The 17,598-nt window shown below is 49.6% G+C and overlaps 1 protein-coding gene across 6 annotated transcripts in view; it reads left to right on the top strand.

The window, feature by feature from the left end:
- The first annotated feature begins 2,966 nt into the window (after window positions 1-2,966).
- The window catches only part of B3GAT1 (beta-1,3-glucuronyltransferase 1), a 51,266-nt gene continuing 36,634 nt past the window's right edge, over window positions 2,967-17,598 (top strand). For 3 of the 6 annotated variants that reach the window (XM_084611792.1, XM_084611794.1, XM_084611791.1), the window contains exon 1: window positions 2,974-3,331. The gene's annotated coding sequence lies outside the window, so the exon portion shown is untranslated. Of the gene's footprint in view, window positions 3,332-17,598 lie in introns of all 6 variants that reach the window. The other 3 variants (XR_014709253.1, XM_084611793.1, XM_084611795.1) reach the window with 3 other exon arrangements.

Below are 17,598 nucleotides of genomic sequence, written 5' to 3'. Positions count from 1 at the left end.
CACCAGTCCGCTGAAGACTGAATGGAGACCATCAATTCACCTCATGTAGCCCACAGAAGTGACTTTCAGCCACAACTGGGCTGGGTACAAGCTGAACCAGTGATCTAGATGTAGAATACTCTGTATTCCATTATCGAGTCCAGAACCATCTGGGTCCCCCATGTCTTGTCTGGAACGGAGTTTGCAATGCTCATGTCTGCCCTTCATTGGCACTTCAACATAGTCTCTGTTCTTCCCCAATACAAACACCCCAGAGGATTCAGGCAAGACTCACACTGACTTCCTTGAGAGTTTTGCCTCAGTAAGTGCCTCAGAATTTGGCCCACAGAGAGGAAGGTGAAAGCTAACATGTTTATTAATCTGCCTGAACTGTTAGCAGGCTGCTGAGTCCATGACACCTTCTTAGTTAGGGATCCAATTCATGGAGGTGTCAGAAACCTGCATCTGAACTCCAGAGAGATTAAAGGGGGGAAGAGAAGCAGAGGAAGGTGACTTGCCAAAAGTTCTAGTCTTGCTATAGTGCAGAGAGCTTGGAGATGTGTGCCTGTTACCTTTTCCTGTGCATGGGTCCTTGATATTTTGTAGAGAAGACCTAGAACTCTCTGAACTCCATTGGAAACAGGGTGGCTTACATATGAGTCTGAATACTGGGGCACTCATATTACTGCCTTAAAGGCAAAGTCCTGAGAATGCAGCTGTCAGTGGGGCTGTGCAAATGGCCTGGGTCTCAATTCTTCCATGGCTGATGCTTCTTACAGTAACTGGCAGGTAGCTATTGTTTTTCACTGGTCCTTTTTGTGAACCTGTAGCTAGATCTTTCTCACTTCGCTGGCAGCATTAGTGATGACATTGTGATCTGCCTTGAGGGTGGAGGGCATAGCTGCAGCTACAGGAGGGTGTATGTTGCAGGTGGGAGATAAGGGACATTTCTATCAGGACTAGAGGTGGCAAAAATGAGGTTGCTTACGCTGGCAGTGGGAGTGGGAGGTGGCAGGTAAAGCACAAATTAGCCCAAATTTGACTTGGAAGTCCACATTGATTGGCGTGTGAAAGGAATTCATTGCCCTGGGCATCCTTGTGCTACTTCAACTAATGGGCAACCAAGGCCGGGACCTAGGGAAGGCCCTTGGCTCCCAAGTAACGTGTTAGTGTCCCAGTTATTTAGGTGCAGGCTCCCCTGGTGTATATGACATCCAGGGTACCTAATCCTCCCCATTATTGAAAGACAGTGGGGTCAAGTGTGTAGGGCACTAGACTGGGCATCAGGTCCTGGGTTCTATTCGCAACTCTGCCACAATGACCTTTTTGACCGTTAGCAAATCATTCCTCTCTGACTGCCTTTTCCCCCAACGTTTGTCTTGACTATTTAGGCATAAGCTATAAAGGGCAGCAACTGTCTCTTTCCATGTGTTTGTGCAGCAGCCAGCACAATGCGGGCCTGTAGATGCTATTATTACAATCACAGGGATATTCTGAATTTTCCTTGCCAGATGGTTTTTACAGAGACCAGGGAGGGTGAGGTAATACATTTTATTGGACCAACATCTGTTGATGAAAGAGACAAGCTTCTGAGCCACACAGAGATCTTCTTCAGGTCTTGGAAAGGTATTACATGTTAGGGTTTTTTAATCTCTATTTATGATGGATGCCTTTTCCTTGCTGGCACTTTTCCCCTCTCCCAGTGGCTGGAACAGTGCCCTGGGATGTTGTCCTGTCCCTGAGGTGCTGGTTACCAAGTAGATCTTTTCACTGAGGCATGGCTAGCTGGTTAAGAAGGTGGAGGTGGGCTTTCCAGAAAGAGAGAGGCTAGGACCCTTCTGGTGGTGCTGCTAGGATGCTGCCCATTGAAGACTGGTCTCCTCCATGAAGCCTGGTGGCCCTGCTGGTTTATGGGTGAGGGGATAAGTTCCCAGCCTGCCCATTGGGTCTGGAGCTCCCCCAGCCTGCCCCTCCGAGCTGGCGTGGGTCAGTGTGTCTCTGTACAAAATGAGGGCAGTCTTGTATCCATGCAGTCACCTGGGGCAGCTCTCCGCTCTCCCAGGCAAAGCATGGTCCCTCCATTCCCTCTCCATGGTCCTGTGACTCCGGCTGCAGCAGAACATCCATTCCCGAACTTCTGTCCTGTGCTCCCCACTTGGAGAATTACGCTTCAGCTCCACCTTCTGGCTTCCTGGCCCATGTACGAGGGAGGGGGTGAGCGGCTGCTGGGGTCCGTGCAGAGGGGGGTTGTGGTGGTGCATCCCGAGAAGATCAGGGAGAGGGAGGAAATGGTGTGGAGAACGGGTACTAGATAGAAAGGGAGTCAGGGGACGAGGTTTGGCCAGAGTGACCCATCCCCTGCAAAACTTAGGGGCTGACCCTACTTAGGATCCAGCAACAGCAGGCGTGGGGAAGATGCGGGGGAGGGGTGCTGAAAAGTTGACATGTGGAGAGGCGCGCTGGACCCAGCCCAGGCCTTTGGATCCCAACATCCTGGAAGCAGGGATGCTAGAACAATTTGTATAGTGGGGGGTGCTGAGAGCCATTGAACCAAATTGCAAACCCGGTATGTGATGGAAACCACTTCAAGCCGGGCGGTTTCTGCTTCCCAGCCCCCCTGGTTGGATCTGAATTGTGCTCATGGTCCCCTGTGTCTCTGAATGGCTGAGCCCCCACCTGGGAATCCCAGGAGAGGGAGGGGGCCCAGATGCTGCTGCTGCAGCCCACCTGCAAGGGACAGCTGTCCCGGAGTGTCGTCCCTCCCTCATTCCCTCTGTATTTGGTTGCACGCTGAGCTGAAACTCTGTGGGAGAGGCTGAGCCAGGAGGGAGCTGAAACCAATTCCTCGAGGGAACATCTCCAAGCATTCCCAGGCTCTGTCCCCGCCTTGCAGGGAGAAGTGCCCCCTGCCTAAGTGGAATAAATTGGTACCGACCATTAGCAGTGCGGGCCCTCCTCTCTGAGGTGGAGGGGGGCTGTCAGTGCTGCTTTAGGCACAAACCCTTCCTCTCCCCACCCACCCACCTTCTCCCCCTCTCTCCCACCGCCGCGCTGCAGAGAGCCAGACCTGGGGAAGCGGCGCGCACAGCAGCCAGCAGCTGGAGGAGGAGGGTCGCTCTGCTGTCATCTGGCTTGGGTGAAGGGGGAGGCAGGGGGGCTCTCGGTTTGTGCTTGGATTAAAACACAACCCCAGACAAAGAAGGCAGAGGAGAGGAGTTGGGCGGGGGGAGGCATATGCCAGGGAGAGGCGTCGCTCTCAATCGTGCCTCTGTTCCCAAGGATTAAGGAATGAATGGGAGCCGCTTCCCAGCTCGCCATGGAGAGAGGAGGCAATTCAGGCTGCCAGGATAAGGTAACTCCCTCTGCTCGGGCTTGCATGGCTGAGCTGGACAGAGTTCCTTTGTGCGCCGCGGTCAGCGTCCGGGGAGGGGGCGAAGCCCGAGGTTCGCCAGCCGCCTTCGGATGGTGCAACATGGGCGTAGGGCTGCCCGCTTGTGCAGGGCTGCTGCGGGACTCGACCCCGGTGCGGGGAGCCAGTGCCTCGGAAGTAGCAAGGGGCATTGCTGGGAAGCAGAGAATCTGTCCCTGGCGTACCCAGGCTGCGTCTCCATTGGCACACCTGCTCCCGGGTCTCCTGAAGCGCTGTGCCTGGATGGTTGGGAAGGTGCGAGGGGAGAGCAGTGGGCTAAGCCTCTGCCCCCCACCGCCCCCGCCATGCACAGTGACTGTGTGCGCTAGATATAGCTGGGAGAAGGAAGCCAGGGCAGTGGCTGCATCCTTTGGCTCTTTTCTTAGTCGTCCTCCTCCTGTTAAATGTGGGGAGGGGGGGAATCTCTTTCATACTTACCGGCTCTGGTGCGAGCCAACTTCTGGACTGGCTTAAAGGAAAAGCTTTCAGAGCTCTCTTCCTTGGAGGAAGACATGGGGGAAAGGGATGAGCCCTCCTCTGTTGAGGAATCTGCAGGGCAAGTTATGTTTGGGGGCAAGGAAGAAGGGTGTTTGGGATGGTGCGTGGGGGGGGAAGCCTGGTAATGGATAACTAGATCTCTCTTTTTTTCCTTCGGGCCCCTCTCTCTGTGTGACTCATTTCCTGGGTCTGTGCTCCTGGAAGTCATATATCATCTCAGGCAGAGCAGAAAGTGCAAGTTGAAACAGCAGTGGGGGAGGAGGTCACTCAGTCCAGCCATTTCTAGGCGAAGCATTGAAATAATGTTTATGGGTATGAAATCCGACTGGACAAAAGCCCAGGAACTCCCCATTTTGTTGGGAGTCCCTAATTCGATTTTCCGTGCAGAGATTATTGCAGCAGCAAGGGGTATGTCATGTTGTATGCTACCCCCAAGGGCAGTTCAATAGGACTCCAGTTTGGGGGACGCTTGCAGTTAGTTTCTCGCACATGACTTGATACTAAGGGCCCAGCACAGTGGGTGTAATGTTTCACCAACTCGGAAGTGGTGTTGAGTGTGATAATTGCTTCAAGACAAATGTAGGGAGCTTAGTTCAACACTCTTTAGACTCAAAGGGGGGGAGGGATAGCTCAGTGGTTTGAGCATTGGCCTGCTAAACCCAGGGTTGTGAGTTCAATCCTTGAGGGGGCCATTTAGGGATCTGGGGCAAAAATTGGGGATTGGTCCTGCTTTGAGCAGGGGGTTGGACTAGATGACCTCCTGAGGTCCCTTCCAACCCTGATATTCTATGATTCTATGAAAGGGACCATACCAGTCTATTGTATAAATCCGTAATCACTTGTGTCTGTGCAGTGAGCATCACCAGCTTGTGTAAATGCAGGAGGAGTGCTGTCTAAATTCGAGGCTAGGATGGGATAAATGCACACTGACTAATCTTTGCTCACACAAGTAGGTTCTTTTAAGTCAGTGGGTCAAATCTTGTCTGCTTTGCTCATGCAAGTACTCCCATTTACTCACTGGCATGAGTGAGGTGGGTAAGATTTGGCTCAGGGGTTATATGAGTAAAGATTACTTATGTGAGTAAGCGTAGGCAGGATTGGGCCCAAAGTGAGAAAGGGGGTGGGGGAAATCCTCAGCGAAAAAAGTTCTTGAACTTTCCATAGCAACCAGTTTTCAAACATGGATGAGTTAAAACTACTTTGCCCAGTGGCTCTGCTTCATCCAGCATAATGCCCAGGTCAGGATCATCCTTCAAACAGATGCCAGTTAAACCCAATGGAAGCTCCATTTTCACTGAGCAGTGCTGAAGCATCAGGGAGGAGGGGGGTCTGGCAGTGAAGGGGTTAAATAATTGAGCTGTGCAAATGGGACAATTATATCACAAGGGTCCAGTCCTTGATATGGACTGAGGGCCCGGGAAGCAGTCTTTAGAGTGCCAAAGGGGGACTTGAGTTAGAGGGTAAAGGCAGTTGACCCGTCATTTTATTTTCCTCTTTTATACTTCTTGAACTCTGAGTATTGGTTGAACACACGTGTGTGAGGGGGTGTGTGTCTGTGCAGGCATACGTGTAAATTCATCCTGTGGCTGGTGGCTCAGAGCAGGTTTTCTTTTTTCCACCCAGTTGAGTTACAAATCCCTCTAAAAATAGGAGCTCCTAATGAAATGCTGTCAGACCTTCCAAGGTAGCGGTGTGAACTGGAGTCATTAGCAACCCAGCAGCCATCCTAATGAGAGCCAGCTTCCTCAATACCAGGATATGGGGGCAAGGCTGATGTGAGCTGGGCTGTGGGTGCACCGACTCCCACACTCACGTTTTGTCCGCGCATCCATTCCTTTCCGTGTGATGTTTCCAGGCAAGCACTTAACTGCCAGCAGGGGAACTGCAGGGTTTATTAGGATCTGAGAAGAGCTTTTCAAGGGCCTGATCCAAAGGTCTCAGAAGTCAATGGAAGGCTTGCCACTGATTTTTTGGATCAGGCCCCATGTGTAGGGAAGGACATGGGAAAGGAAGGTGCCTTCAATTCATAATTAAAACAAAGAGAAGCCCCCCACCAACATGAAGGAGGGAGCAAGGAAGCTAGTTCCCATGCAGGAACATTTGGGGTGGGGGCAGCATTTCTCAAAACCTCCCAAGGCGACAGTGAAGATCCCCTCCCTGGACCACCGACTGTTTGGGTTCTGCATGCTGGGGGGCTGGGAGGGTATGTTTGATATCGCTCTGTGCTTAAGCATTCCGAAGGCAAAAAAATTGCAGCTCCCTCTGTTAGAGTTGGTCTTGCACTGTTCCACGATCATGCAGGCGACCAATACCAGGATGGGAAGGGGCATTCCTGTCCCCAAAAGTGCAGGAGCATTCGTAACACTTGGAATAGCCTCCCACTTCTTGTGCGCCCCAGGTCTGATCCGGTGGTTCAGTTCTGTTCTTGTCCAGCCCTCATCACTGTAGTAGCAAGTAAGACTCCCATTGGCTACCATGAGTTCTGGGTCAGGTGTCAAACACTCTCTCCTTTAGCAAAAAATCCTCCGTATTCTCCTGTGTCCTCCTGTCTCCACACCCCGACTTTACCTCAGTGTTGTTCCCGTCTTGTCTTTGTCTTTTTTGTTTGATCCGAGGCAACAAGCTCTTTGGAGCAAAGAGCGTACCTCACGTGCTCTATGCAAAGGGCCGTTTATGGCGCAGTACAAGGAACGATTATTTGTGACAAATAGTAGCAATAACTGGGAAGAGCTGCAGTTACCATAATGATGGATGCAACTCCTCCTTTGTGGGGAGAGGAGAGAGAATGCCAATGTGACAGAGAGAGAGATCAACAGGGGGTTTCAGGCACATTTGCATTGTGGAGAGCTCACTGTTAAACAGAGAGGGGGATGGTTTTTAAGGGGAAAGTGGATTTTTCTCAGCTGTCCTTTGAATCGTCATTTTAAGTGCACTAAATAAGCAACAGCAGAAGCCTGGGGAAGTGGAAGGAGCTGGCATCAAAGGGACACTAGGGCAAATATTGCATTCTGAGGAGCTCTTGGTATTTTTTATTTGTGCTGGACCTTTTGCAAGGCCCTTGTGCTCTGTAACTCCTGTCCCTTCACTGCCAGCTCCAGAGAAGTTGGACAAAAGCCAATTTCTCTCCCAAAGCCTCCTTCAGTGAGTAGGTTAAAATCGGAGCGAAGAGAAGGTGCAATATAGTAGCTCGCACAGTGTCACTGCCCATTTGTCCTGTGGTGATGAATCAAGTCCCAGAGCCTGGCTGAGTTCCAGGGTTTCTTTTTCCTGTGGACTTGCCAGAGGTCTTTTTTTTTTCTTCCCCACCCCCCTTTTGGACACTTCATCCCTCTGTCTGCATCCCCTTCTTTCAGGGTAAAGACCTCTGAGGCATTCTTTCCCCACCCCTTCATCCAGAGTCCTCCTTCACAGAGAATCAGGCATTTGCTCTGGGAGCCAGGAGGGGCTAAAGCTATAGGAGCCTTGCGTTTGAAGGGGGTATTTAAAAGCATAGAAAAAGTCCATTATCCAGGGCAGGCAAATGGCTGGTGAGGTAGCCTGGTTATCTTGTAACTGCAGGATCTTCCTGTTAAACGTCTGGTGCTGGCTGCTGTTGGAGACAGGCTACTGGACTAGACGGGGCATTGGTCTGATCCCCAGAGATGCAGGAACATTTGGCAGGGTTTCCTTCTAGATCTGTTTCAGAGTAACAGCCGTGTTAGTCTGTATTTGCAAAAAGAAAAGGAGTACTTGTGGCACCTTAGAGACTAACCAATTTATTTGAGCATAAGCTTTCGTGAGCTACAGCTCACTTCATCGGATGCATACAAGGTGCCACAAGTACTCCTTTTCTAGATCTGTGTGTCTGCTGGGAGCAACGTTCTCTCAGCAGAAAGGTTACCAGCGTGGGAGCTTCCTTGGTCCCCTTTCTCTGTAATGTGCAATTTGTCTTTCTGCATAGACCCTGAACCAGTTAGTTGTCTTGGATCTCCATTCTCTCCCCACTCCCAGGGATCAGGCTTCCAGAATATACATCTGGGACAGAGAAGGGGGATGATCTTTGCCAAGGGAAGGCTGCAAATGAAACATCCCAAAGCATCTAGGTCAAATTCATCCTCTCAACCCAATAGGAATTTTGCTTGAGCTAAGATTGGTGGGTGGGATTTATAATATCTGCATCCCAGTCTAGTTACCCACTCTGTCTCCATCGCTGTAGCATCATAGCGCTTCGCCATAGCTAATGACTATATCTCCCCACATCCCTTAGTGGGAGCTACACACCCCAGGGGTATTGAGGCACAGAGAGATGGAGTGACTTGCACCAGGTCACGCAGGTAGTGACAGAGCTGGGAATTGAACCCAATTCTCCTGAGTCCTTGTCCTGTGCCATCCTTGCTCTCCCTGTTAATTCATAAGCAATAATGTCGTGCTTCACTCCCTCCTTTGACAGTTAATATTAATTCTGCATCCTGGCCAATGCAGGATTATTCCCTGTGCATTCTATCCAATCTAAGTTTGAAAAGTGCCAATCAAGGGAGATTTCACCTCTTCCCCATGGGTGACTCTTCCGCAGGCTCCTAGACCTCATTTGCGGGAAATATTTTTCCAACAGTCAGCCTAAATCAGATCCATTTCTTAAAAGCAAACACTGCTTTACACAGTGTATAGTCAGCTGTCTGTGGAATTTGCGAACTCAAACACAAGCAGCTGGGATTTTTAAAGGGGCTGCCTAATTTACAAGCAGTGATATAGTAGGATAGATTCTAATCTCATGCTTCAAAGCATCATCTGAATATGGGAAGTCATTTCCTTGCATTGTACAACCGGACAGGGGAAGGGGCATCCAAGAAGCATCAGATATTGGACACTGCTGGAGGCAGGATACCAGATGAGCTAGCCCAGTGGTCTGATTCAGAAGAGCAAATCCGGTGTCCTTAATAACTCTTGAGATTCTTGCTCTTCCCAGTAAGGTTCTAACTGGCTGTCCTCATGTCCTCTTCTTGACTGAGCCTATCCTGGCCATTTGGGCTCTCAATAAAAGGTTCTGTAATAAGGAATTCAGCAAAGATGACTTCCTGTGGGCACAATGAACCTGCTGCTCTGCGTTAGTCTGGTACAGAACTTGGGAGTGAGCTGCTCATTCTCTGCAATCCCTCCCCCGAGTTTCTCCACACTCCACCTCCAGAGCAGGATGTGATACCCAACATCCCAAGGCTCTGAGCCCCAGAACCTTTGCTGACCAGGACTCTGCGACATGTTGATGTGCTTCACTGTGTCCAACATCCTCTCTGGAGTGCCTCCGCGCTTTCCGCACAGCTTGCAGTGTCACTGCCTGGAGTGGGTAGGGGATAGACCTGTTCTTAGCCTAGAATGGCAGGCCAGGGCTCTAAACTGCAGCAGAGGGAGTGTGTGTGTACAGCAGTCTGCTTAGTGTCCAGTCTAGTGCCTCCTTAATGCTCTAATATGTTCACCAGGGTGTGAATCACATACACACAATAGATTTTCAATTAAACTTCCTTGGGGCCACAACAGCTCTCTGCTGCCACCCAGATGAGCCTCTGTGCCCACTAGTTAGGTGTCACTCCCCCAAATCCCTGGTCAGACAAGCTGCTTATTGCTCTGTTTTTCTCTAGTTTATATGCTGATGTTAAGTGGGGTTGTTTTTTTCCCTCCCACTGGTTCTAACTTGCTGCTAAACGGTTGCACAAAAGTCCTCAGGCACATCGCTGTGCCATCGCTGCACCCCTTCTAAAGATCCTCAGAAACCAGGGCCCCTGATAACCATAAGTGTGAGAGCTGCATTATCCACTCACTGCAGGCAAGGTTTTCAAATCCGTTTTGAAAGGGAGCGGAAGAAACGTGAGGTGGTGGAGGAAGCAATTATCTAGTGGCTAGAGAAACACACACACACGGCTCCTGGATTCTACTGCCAGCTGTGGCACTGATTTACTGTGTGATCTTGGGCAAGTAACTTTTCTCTCCCTGACTCAGTTTCCCTATATGTAAAACGACGATACTGTTTCCCTACCTCCAAAGGGCGGGGGGAGGGGGTGGAAGAATTAATTTAATGTCTGTAAATCATTTGAGAGCCTCAGATGAAAGATGCCATAGAAGGACAACGTATGTATGAATTGGTGTAGGAAAATCCCCCTTGTAAAGAAGTTTTATCTAATCTGGACGAAACCTACCATGGAGAGATCTGGAGTAAAACCCTGGCAGGGCTAAGACTGCTCCATCATCCTGTTGGTTCCTTAAGTATATGGACAGCGATTTCCAGAAGCCATTAATATAGTGTCTTCTGAGCAGTATGGTTAATTTAATAATTCATTCAGTATGTCTATGGAAGATCAGCAATTCTGACAGGTTGTCATTAGATAGCAGGCTTTTCTGTATCTCTGATGTCTTTGGCCCATAACCTCAGCAAATTTAGTTTTTCTTGGTTCTTCCTTCCCTCCATCAGGAGAAATTAAAGAATTGCACTAGATGCCGCTAGTCAGAGTTGTTCACCCAAAGGTTTATAGACAGACAAACATAAGCCCATGTGTGATCACAAGCACACATAGTGACAAGCACCTCCCACACACATCCACATACATATACACATTGACACATGCCCTTGCAACATGCATCCCCTCAGATACGTTTAGATGTGCACCCTGTGACATATATATGTATGTGTACTAGCGGTTCTACACGCATGCACACACTGCAGTGCACCCCATGCATGTGTTTGCACATACACTCGATATATAGACACACACATGCACATTGTAGCCTGCATGTCCAGTCTGTGATCTGCAGCTTTCTCACCGAGAAATGCAGACACAGAATCCACCCGCCTCCTCTCCAGATGCCTCATCCTGCCTCTCTGCTAATGGAGGCTTTTCTAGACTCTGAAAATTCCACCACTGGGTGTTGGGAACCATCATGTCTTTCAGCAATTTGCCAGCTGCTGTACCCGAGGCCCTTGTTCGCAGCCAGGCTAATGCAGAGATCGTGAACGCACATCAATGCAGTTTCAGCCTTCCCAAAGGGATGAACAGGAGGTATTTAAGGTCTCCAACTGCTATGGGGAAACAAGGCTTTATAGCTGTCTGGTCAGCGGTCCTTTTTAGTGAGCTGGTGATGAGAGAGTCTGCCCTGTGCTCTGGAGACCCTGATTACAAAGGCAGGGGGAAGCTCCCAGTCCCAAAACCCGCTCTGGGCATCTCTCCTGGGTGATGCGCCATGCTCTGCAGGCACAGACTGTGGGTGGCAGTTCATGGTAATGAGGGTGGAAGCAATGCTCAACCCAGGTGGGAAAGAACTGGAAATCCACCAGCACGTGCCAACTCAGCCAAAGGAGAAGAAACAATCCGATTCTAGGATGGAAGGGCAGTTGTGCTGTTCATGTAGAACACCCCAGCTAGCAGGAGCTATGCTCAGGGCAGACTAACCCTAGAAGAACTAGTTACCCTTTCCCCTCAGGTACCGATGCCCACCAAAGGCAGGATTCAGGGTTTTTGGTGGGGCAATCAAATCTGGTTTGGTGTTTGTTGGAAGGAAAATGAGTCCCCTTTTCTACAAATCTAGCTGGCTGAGGCAGCCTGGTCCACTCGCTCTGCCACCTTACAACTTTGGAAATCTTGGGGAATATACGTCTAGTGGGTCTTAGACTGGAATAAAGGGTGAAACTGCAGCTCAGGTGAAGTTGGACAAAGCTGTTTGAACCCTATGCTAGGGTGTTCGCGTTGGGTTTCATATTAAATCCTCTGCTCAGGCAGGCCTGCTACTTTGCTATGGACAGTTCCCCTGCAGGCAGGTGAGACCAAAGCTTTTGTAGGAAGAATCCTGAGCTGCTATGAGTATTTTAAGAACAGCTGATGTTTGTTCTCAACAGGAAAGGGTTAATTGGTCACTGCTGACCCACTGCAAGCTCTTACTCATGATAGTTATTGTTTGTTTTACAGCAGTGTATCAAGGCCCCAACAGAGATGTGGGTGCTAGGTGTTGTGCATACACACGGTTCCTGCATCAACGAGCTTAATGTTCATAGACAAGACAGACAAAGGAAGCATCATTGCGCCATTTTACAGATGGGTAACTGAGGCCTAGAGAGGAGGTGACTTGCTTGACGTCACACTGGGAGTCTATAACAGAGCCAGGAATTGACCCAGGCCTCCTCAATCCCAGCCAAGTGCTTTACTCACAAGACCATCCTTCGTCTCAACGTGCAGAGCAGGGTTTCTTATAGCTGAGTGGAGCCGCTGGTCCTCTGGCATGACTTGAGGATGAGATCAGAGAAAGGGAAGGTTCATTTCTAGGAATTTTCTCCTAGCTCCAGGCTGTAGTTTCTCAAAAGGCAACGAGAGCACAATTGCAGCTGGATTGACTGGAGCAGTGTTGATACATGTTTAAAAGTCTGTGCACTCGTCATCTTCCGCCACTGGAATGTACTGCTTCAAATTATAATTGGGAATAATCCCTATTTAACCCTGGGCTGTTACAGGGCAGTGAGCTACAGGGCCCAGGGAGGCAAAGTTCTCACTAAATCCCTTATTAAAAATCCTCTCCACTTATTACCCCTTAAGCTCTGTCATCCCCTCTGAAATACCAGCAACCAGTTCTCTATTTCATGGAATGCGGAAACTTGAGTTTAAAGTCCTGCTCCCAGTACCCGGCCCATGCAGTCTCATGTACAGAGCTGGGTTGCAATAATCCTTTGCTGTCGTAAAGCGCCCCTCACCAGCGGAACATGGATGGCTTTGCAATCATGTTAATTACTATTATTATCCCCATTTTAAAGATAGGAAACTGAGGCACAGAGAACAATGTGACGAGTCAGAAATAGAACCTAGGCATCCTGGCCCCTAACTCCCTGCTCCAACCATGTCATTACTGTACAATTGTATAATACGTTGCATTACCTCTACCTTTAGTTACAGGAGTTTGATACTCCTCTCCTTATCTCAGTTGTTCTGCAAGATGTTGGTTCTTAAGCATCTCTGCAAGCAACGCAGTCTTTTCCCCTCCTCCCTGGACTCACACCAGAAAGAGCTAAGGGTGCTAGTCCAGGGAAGGAAAAGGCTTGACTCAGCTGGTTTTCCTTACCTTCCGTCAACTTGGAAAGAGACCAATGATGAAAGGCTGGACTCTGGTCTGGATTTCATGAATGGATGGATGCAAAGAGCCAAGTGGGATTCTGGGGGGATTTGGATGCCTGCTCCAGGATTTGTCCCCCGCGCAAAGGGTTTATAACTTTTGCAGCATTATGGTAACCTAAAACCAGCACAATTCAGTGCTCAATCCAGCTCTCAGGAAAGTCAAAGGCAAAACTCCTATTGCCTTCAATGGGAACCATGATCCCATCTAATCAATGTAGTTCTTGATTTCCCACACTTTCTCTCTGACTGTACAAGTGCATCTGAGCTAGCCAGGGAAAAAGAATTTTTATGCACAACTGTGAGTGTGTAATCACGTGCGTGTGGATGTGGAGGGGCTGAGCAAGCCGTAATAGTTACTCTGGCTCTGAGCAGCCCTTTGCAGCCTATTGTATGGAAACACAAAGTGACAGTGGACTGAGTGCCTGGGGTATCTCGCCCTGGGCTTGTCTATAAATATCAGCATGGCTCTGAGATGGTCCAGCTAAACTCTTAGCTTTCTCATTTGCTCTCTCCTTCCCCATCCGCTTCTCTCTTAAGCCTCCAACGTGCAAAAGAAACACACGCATATATTTATCCGAACAACAGTGACCCTGTTAGAGACCAGGCTATAAATACCGGCGGTGACCCTGCACGTGCAGATACAGGGAGAATCCAGTTGCTGTGCGAATGGAAGGGGGAGAAATGGATGCAGAGCCCTGGAGAATAGACTGTGGGGAATGCTCCTGCTTTGGCCAGTGGGGGACAGACAAGGATTTTTTTATCTTAACGTCTGTCGAAGGTGGTGCATCAAGAAATAGGGAGCAAGACCAGCTATGCTGAACCACCGACATCCCCATTCCCCGGTGCTGCTATTGGCAGGAGGGATCCAGTGGATTTTCCCCCAACTTGAGCCTTGTCTCATGCAACAGCAGGAACTAGGCCCATCCTGTGCTGACTGCATTGCAGAACTGGCCTAGAGGAGAGGAGTTGACACTACTGGAGACACTGCTCTTCCAATGAGGACTTCAGCCAAAGTCCCTTTTGCCCATCTCTGCAGTCTGTGCAAGGGGAGGACATTACATATTGTCATGTGTAACATTCTGGGCCGGACTTTCCCTTGTGTCCCCCCGCCTCCACACACTAGTGCAAATCACTTCCCTGTGTCAGCCGGGGCTGCTGTGGCCCAAGGGGAAGGGGTCCACCCCCAGGGGCATGATAGACAGTGGTGCTTTCAGTGCTAGATAAGGGCTGCTTTAGATGCTGCCATTGCTGCAGCAGGGGGGATGCACTGAATCAGCATATTTCCACCTCCTCCGGGTTCCTTTGCCAAAACCTTCCCAGCCAGCATTGCTCACATTAACCCCAGGGAGGTTGAGCCTACTGGTAGATTTTCTGCAGGTGTAAACCGGAAGCAACTGTAACCCTCCCTCTCTCAATAAATCTGTTGATCTACCAGGAGGCATAGGAGGCATTGCCCAACATAGGACAGCTGCTACACTGCCCTGAACAGTCAGCTAGGGCACACTCAGACCTGGTGAAAGCAGGTGCAACTCCACTGATGGGGATTTGCAGCATACCTGAGCTTGTGACTCCGTATCAGATTCCTTCTTAGCCTGTGACTCTGTGCGTGCTTGGGGCAAAGGGCCGAGTAACACCCAGTTCTCTTCTTTTCTTTCCTCCTCATCATTCTCTCATTCTGCAGGGAGCTGCTTCGCTTCCCTCCTGTTTTCCCCAGTCCATGATCCCTCCACCACAGAGTGCAGGGAGCTGTAATTGAAAACCCACAGGAAGGGTTGGAGTTTGTGGAGTGTATGGGAAGTGAGTGATGCTGTACTGTAGCTGTTAGTGAGGTACATTAACCAGATGATAAGGAGGAGCTTTGCTAGATTATTAATGCTCATCCTTCACCTTAATGAAGCCATAAAACCCACTAGTGGGATTAAACCAGGAGAGAAATGCTGTAAAGTTCCCCTTCCAGACCAGGCAGAGGAAGAGGTGTCTGCACAACAGGAACTTTGTTACAGGCTGGATTTAAAGCCAGGAAACTATGTTGGCCCATCAAGAGAGATTTGAACATTCTTAGGGGTGGAAGTCCTGGAGGGCTGAGCTTCTGTGGATGGGAAAGGATTCCTTCACAGAATAACCCTGCAGTCCTGTTAAACTGAGCTTTGGTCTTGTCACATCTTGGAAGCTAAGCAAGGTTGGACTGGGTCAGTATGTGGAAGAAAACAGAACCGAAAACGAAGCAATGCAGGTAGGGTTGCCTGGTGGAAAAGGGACCCTAGTGGCACCAGTCAGGCTGCTAAAAGTTCGGTCAGCGGTACAGCGGGGCTAAGGTAGGCTCCCTGCCCGCTGTGGCTCCACACGGCTCCCAGAAGCGTCTGGCTCCTCGGCGCAGGGACACAGTGGGAACCACAGCCAATTGGAGCTGCTGGGCAGCGCCTGCAGGCGCGGGCAGTATGCAGAGCCCCCTGGCCCCTCTGCCTAGGAGCTGGACATGCCAGCCGCTTCTGGGAGTTGTGCGAGGTAAGCGCCGCGTAGCCGGAGCCCTGACCCCCTCCTGCACCCCAACTTCCTGCCCCAGGTCAGAACTCCCTCGCAGAGCCCTGCCCCAGCCCAGAGCCCCCTCTTGCACCCTGAACCCCTCGGCCCCAACTCCAGCCAGAGCTCTCACCCCCTCCTGCACCTCAACCCCCTGCCCCAGCCTGGTGAAAGTGAGTGAGGGTGGGGGGGAGATGGAATGAGTGGGAGGCGGGGCCTCAGAGAAGGGGCAGAGCCTTGGGGCAGCGGCTGGGGCAACGGTGTTCGGTTTTGTGTGACTAGAAAGTTGACTAGCTAAATACCAGGGGTGAACTGGTGATTTCAGATGGCCCTCTCCTCCTGAAGTCTGTATTGAGACTATACCCCAGCATGACGTCAGGGGTTGATGAAGGCACAGGTTTTTTTGGATGAGAGGTAAAATCAAAGTACTGACCACTTCTTTGTCTGAGACTTTGCACGAGTGTGTGGAGGTACTGGTAAGAACCCTAAGGCTAAATTCCAGGGAAATGTACTGCATTCTGTCTTTCTATATTCCTCCTGTGGTTTCAACGGAATACAGGATTCTTCTTCCCTGGTTGTCCTAAACTGGTGTATAGTGCTGTTGTGTCTCCCTACCCGGAAGTGGCTGTGCTTCAGTGATGTGATACCAATATCAAGAGGCTTCAATGTATACATGTTGGGTTCCATTTCCTAGCAGGGGGTTGTAGAAATCAGAGCTAAGGAAGTAAACTGCAAAGCTTAATTCTTTCAACTTTTTTCCTCTTCTGGTGGAATAGCCAGTCATGATTTTCTCTGAATTATTTGAGTTTATTGGACACTTCTCTGAATTTTTTATTCTTGTGGATTGGATGATTTTGTTTCTTTTCCCATGTTTAGCTGAGCATGCAGAATATTTCATTAGACTCATTAGATGAAGGCCAGAAGGGACCATCATGATCATCTAGTCTGACCTCCTGCACATCACAGGCCACAGCACATCAAACACCCACTCTTGCAATAGGCCTGTAACCCCGGGCTGAGTTACTGAAGTCCTCAAATCTTGACTGAAAGATTTTTCAAGTGACCGAGAATCCACCATTTTAGCAGATTCTTGCATGGAAAAATTGAGAGCTAAAGACCTAGGTTTTTGACATAGCACCACAAGACATTCTCAAAAGCAAATTAGGGAAATGCAGTTTAAATGAAATTAGTATAAGATGGGTGTGAGTGCAATTTGTTGAAAGTCTGTACTCAGAGTAGTTATCAATCGTTCGCTGTCAAACAGGGAGGATGTGTGTAGTGGGCTCCTGCAGGAGTCAGTCCTGGGTCCACTGCTATTCAATATGTTCATTAATGACTTGGATAATGGAGTGGAAAGTATGCTTATCAAATTTGCGGATGACACCAAGCTGGGAGGGGTTGCAAGTGCTTTGGAGGACAGGATTGGAATTCAAAATGATAGTCTTCAAATATGTTAAGGACTGTTATTAAGAAGAAGGTGATCAATTGTTCTTTATGTCCACTGAAGATAGGACAAAAAGTAATGCGCATAATCTGCCATGAGGGAGATTTAGCTTAGATATTAGGAAAAACCTTTTAACTCTCAGGGTAGTTAGGCTCTGGAATAGGCTTCCAGAAGCCCCATCATTGGAGGTTGTTAAGAACAGGTTGGACAAACATCTGTCAGGGATGGTCTAAGTTTACTTGGTCCTGCCTCAGTGTCGGGGGATGGACTGGATAACTTCTCCAGGTCCCCGCCAACCCTACATTTCTATGGTTCTGTGCTCGGTACTGGAGACCCACTCTTCAGTGCATCTCAGGGGTGATTCTGATGGGAATGCCAATTCCATTCCTTTCCAGTTACTTTTCTTGAGCAGCTTTGAGATGCAACTGATTCCTACATGACTAACCCTTGGGGTTCTCACTGCTGATCCAAGTCCTTCAAGCACAAGCAGCAAGTATCTAGCCGAGAAGGGGTGGGATGGGGATGGTTTTGTGGGGTGTCAGGCAGAAATATCTGAGTATAATGATACATCAGGGAAGAATGTTGGCTCCTCAGCACTGGGAAGGAGCTTTCTGGGGCCCAGTAGA

This window comes from Lepidochelys olivacea (genome assembly GCF_965140295.1).
Source record: "Lepidochelys olivacea isolate rLepOli2 genome assembly, chromosome: 22".
Taxonomy (NCBI): Eukaryota; Metazoa; Chordata; order Testudines; family Cheloniidae; genus Lepidochelys; species Lepidochelys olivacea.
The sequence above is the reverse complement of the archived record's forward strand: the minus strand, read 5'-3'. Positions and strand labels throughout refer to the sequence as shown.